We start from the raw sequence: 4,579 nt of genomic DNA on the forward strand, positions 1-4,579 counted from the left end.
GCACGTCAGAATCGCTACGGACCTCCATCAGGGTTTCCCCTGACTTCGTCCTGGCCAGGCATAGTTCACCATCTTTCGGTCCCAACGTGTACGCTCTAGGTGCGCCTCACCTCGCAATGAGGACGAGACGCCCCGGGAGTGCGGAGGCCGCCGCCCGTGAAGGGCGGGGAAGCCCCATCCTCCCTCGGCCCGCGCAAGGCGAGACCTTCACTTTCATTACGCCTTTAGGTTTCGTACAGCCCAATGACTCGCGCACATGTTAGACTCCTTGGTCCGTGTTTCAAGACGGGTCGTGAAAATTGTCCAAAGCTGAAGCGCCGCTGACGGGAGCGATTATTCCGCCCGAGAGCATCCCGAGCCAACAGCGGCGCGGGTCCGGGGCCGGGCCAGGTAGGTCCGTCATCCGGGAAGAACCGCGCGCGCTTGCCGGGAGCCCGAGCGCCCAAAGGGGCGAATCGACTCCTCCAGATATACCGCCGAGCAGCCAAGCCAGGACACCGGGGCTCTGCCCAACAGACGCGAACCGAGGCCCGCGGAAGGACAGGCTGCGCACCCGGGCCGTAGGCCGGCACCCAGCGGGTCGCGACGTCCTACTAGGGGAGAAGTGCGGCCCACCGCACACCGGAACGGCCCCACCCCGCGGCGAGTGGAAAGGCAACCGGACACGACCCCGCCGCGGATTGCTCCGCGCGGGCGGCCGGCCCCATCTGCCGAGGGCGGAGGCCAGTGGCCGGATGGGCGTGAATCTCACCCGTCGACCTTTCGGACTTCTCACGTTTACCCCAGAACGGTTTCACGTACTTTTGAACTCTCTCTTCAAAGTTCTTTTCAACTTTCCCTCACGGTACTTGTTCGCTATCGGTCTCGTGGTCATATTTAGTCTCAGATGGAGTTTACCACCCACTTGGAGCTGCACTCTCAAGCAACCCGACTCGAAGGAGAGGTCCCGCCGACGCTCGCACCGGCCGCTACGGGCCTGGCACCCTCTACGGGCCGTGGCCTCATTCAAGTTGGACTTGGGCTCGGCGCGAGGCGTCGGGGTAGTGGACCCTCCAAACACCACATGCCACGACAGGCGGCAGCCTGCGGGGTTCGGTGCTGGACTCTTCCCTGTTCGCTCGCCGCTACTGGGGGAATCCTTGTTAGTTTCTTTTCCTCCGCTTAGTAATATGCTTAAATTCAGCGGGTAGTCTCGCCTGCTCTGAGGTCGTTGTACGAGGTGTCGCACGCCACACCGCCAGCCGGCTGTGCACGCTACCGAGACAGTACCGGTATGCGAACCGCCAGGCGACGGGCGCGCATCGCTCGTTTGAGGGGGACGTGGCCGGCCCCACAGGCCGGCACGACACACCCACGTCCCTCCGAAGCGGGACAAACGCCGCGCGCTTCAGTTTACGTAGCCGACCCTCAGCCAGACGTGGCCCGGGAACGGAATCCATGGACCGCAATGTGCGTTCGAAACGTCGATGTTCATGTGTCCTGCAGTTCACATGTCGACGCGCAATTTGCTGCGTTCTTCATCGACCCACGAGCCGAGTGATCCACCGTCCTGGGTGATCTTTTTACAGTTTCCACTGTCTCTTTCAAAACAGTTGCATAGGCGGGACTGAGGCGTTCGACGGCCCCTGTTCCAGTGTTTTGTGTCCAACGGCCTCACGGCCGATGGGCGTCGTACGGCTCCACTCCGGAGCGGACAGGCACTCGGGCGAACGTCATTCAAAACCGGCGCGAGGCGCCAGGTGCCGCAGGCCAGCCGCTCCAGAGCTTCAGCGCTCGTACCACACAACATTTGTCCGTTAGTTTTGAGAAGCACGCGTGGTCCCGCACGCGGCGCACAGCTACTGCGAGCCGTACAGGTAGCGTGTTGCACGACACGACACGCACATCGAAAGACATGCAGTCTAGTCGGTAATGATCCTTCCGCAGGTTCACCTACGGAAACCTTGTTACGACTTTTACTTCCTCTAAATGATCAAGTTTGGTCATCTTTCCGGTAGCATCGGCAACGACAGAGTCGATGCCGCGTACCAGTCCGAAGACCTCACTAAATCATTCAATCGGTAGTAGCGACGGGCGGTGTGTACAAAGGGCAGGGACGTAATCAACGCGAGCTTATGACTCGCGCTTACTGGGAATTCCTCGTTCATGGGGAACAATTGCAAGCCCCAATCCCTAGCACGAAGGAGGTTCAGCGGGTTACCCCGACCTTTCGGCCTAGGAAGACACGCTGATTCCTTCAGTGTAGCGCGCGTGCGGCCCAGAACATCTAAGGGCATCACAGACCTGTTATTGCTCAATCTCGTGCGGCTAGAAGCCGCCTGTCCCTCTAAGAAGAAAAGTAATCGCTGACAGCACGAAGGATGTCACGCGACTAGTTAGCAGGCTAGAGTCTCGTTCGTTATCGGAATTAACCAGACAAATCGCTCCACCAACTAAGAACGGCCATGCACCACCACCCACCGAATCAAGAAAGAGCTATCAATCTGTCAATCCTTCCGGTGTCCGGGCCTGGTGAGGTTTCCCGTGTTGAGTCAAATTAAGCCGCAGGCTCCACTCCTGGTGGTGCCCTTCCGTCAATTCCTTTAAGTTTCAGCTTTGCAACCATACTTCCCCCGGAACCCAAAAGCTTTGGTTTCCCGGAGGCTGCCCGCCGAGTCATCGGAGGAACTGCGGCGGATCGCTGGCTGGCATCGTTTATGGTTAGAACTAGGGCGGTATCTGATCGCCTTCGAACCTCTAACTTTCGTTCTTGATTAATGAAAACATACTTGGCAAATGCTTTCGCTTCTGTTCGTCTTGCGACGATCCAAGAATTTCACCTCTAACGTCGCAATACGAATGCCCCCGCCTGTCCCTATTATCATTACCTCGGGTTCCGAAAACCAACAAAATAGAACCGAGGTCCTATTCCATTATTCCATGCACACAGTATTCAGGCGGGCTTGCCTGCTTTAAGCACTCTAATTTGTTCAAAGTAAACGTGCCGGCCCACCGAGACACTCAATAAAGAGCACCCTGGTAGGATTTCAACGGGGTCCGCCTCGGGACGCACGAGCACGCACGAGGCGGTCGCACGCCTTCGGCTCGCCCACCGGCAGGACGTCCCACGATACATGCCAGTTAAACACCGACGGGCGGTGAACCAACAGCGTGGGACACAAATCCAACTACGAGCTTTTTAACCGCAACAACTTTAATATACGCTATTGGAGCTGGAATTACCGCGGCTGCTGGCACCAGACTTGCCCTCCAATAGATACTCGTTAAAGGATTTAAAGTGTACTCATTCCGATTACGGGGCCTCGGATGAGTCCCGTATCGTTATTTTTCGTCACTACCTCCCCGTGCCGGGAGTGGGTAATTTGCGCGCCTGCTGCCTTCCTTGGATGTGGTAGCCGTTTCTCAGGCTCCCTCTCCGGAATCGAACCCTGATTCCCCGTTACCCGTTACAACCATGGTAGGCGCAGAACCTACCATCGACAGTTGATAAGGCAGACATTTGAAAGATGCGTCGCCGGTACGAAGACCGTGCGATCAGCCCAAAGTTATTCAGAGTCACCAAGGCAAACGGACCGGACGAGCCGACCGATTGGTTTTGATCTAATAAAAGCGTCCCTTCCATCTCTGGTCGGGACTCTGTTTGCATGTATTAGCTCTAGAATTACCACAGTTATCCAAGTAACGTGGGTACGATCTAAGGAACCATAACTGATTTAATGAGCCATTCGCGGTTTCACCTTAATGCGGCTTGTACTGAGACATGCATGGCTTAATCTTTGAGACAAGCATATGACTACTGGCAGGATCAACCAGGGAGCTGCGTCAACTAGAGCTGAGCAGCCGGCCGCCCGGGAGTGTGTCCCGGAGGCCCGCGCGAACACGCAAGCGTCCGCTCAATTATTCTGCAAACAGGAGGAGGCTGGGCTCCCCTGCACGATACACCTCGAAACCCTCTCAGGTCCCGGCGGCGCGCAGCGCCGTCCTAAGTACTTGGTCGGGTTCGAGAGAGGCGCAATCGCCCGGAGATAGGCGAGTAGACGCTTTCAGTGCGACCACCCGTGCTCCCAACTGAGCTTGCCGCTGCCGACAGAGGCCCGGGGAGCGTGCTGTCGTGGTGTTGCCGGCGGGAGACAACACGCGGCCACAAACAGTGACCGGGCAGCTCCAACGCCAGCGCCACAGAGGGGCAGAGCCCCACTTGGGTGCCAAAGCGAACTCTCCCAGCACAGCGCACGCGCCAACACATCCGCACAGCTGCGATACAAACCACCTGCGAGAACCGCGGGGGCGACCGAGCAGCAGACGGCGTCGCGGCGCCGAGTGCCGGGCGGCGGCGCATCCTCAACGCACACAGTCCTCAATCGGACCAGCACACTGCAGATGTCCACCGCGCTTCGCACCGGGCCCGGGAGGACCCACTTTGGCCGCACGGCGCCGCGCGCTGGGTGCGCCGGCACGCAGATGCGCCGCCTGCCGCGTCCGTCAGCCGGCGCGCCTGCCACTGGGCGCCCCCACCAGCCGGCTGCCGCGCGTGCGCCCACGCAGCGCGCGGCCAGCACGCCGGGCGCCCCCCCCTCAC

The 4,579-nt window shown here is 59.2% G+C and overlaps 2 non-coding genes across 2 annotated transcripts; both read right to left on the reverse strand.

The window, feature by feature from the left end:
* Positions 1 to 1,401: 1,401 nt before the first annotated feature.
* On the reverse strand, positions 1,402 to 1,556 carry LOC126196276 (5.8S ribosomal RNA). Its single transcript, XR_007538802.1, has one exon. It is a non-coding gene; the product is annotated as a 5.8S ribosomal RNA (ribosomal RNA).
* Positions 1,557 to 1,909: 353 nt separating this feature from the next.
* Positions 1,910 to 3,816, reverse strand: LOC126197297 (small subunit ribosomal RNA). Its single transcript, XR_007539669.1, has one exon. It is a non-coding gene; the product is annotated as a small subunit ribosomal RNA (ribosomal RNA).
* Between the last annotated feature and the right edge of the window lie 763 nt (positions 3,817 to 4,579).

This window comes from Schistocerca nitens, chromosome 7 (assembly GCF_023898315.1).
Source record: "Schistocerca nitens isolate TAMUIC-IGC-003100 chromosome 7, iqSchNite1.1, whole genome shotgun sequence".
Classification (NCBI taxonomy): Eukaryota; Metazoa; Arthropoda; class Insecta; order Orthoptera; family Acrididae; genus Schistocerca; species Schistocerca nitens.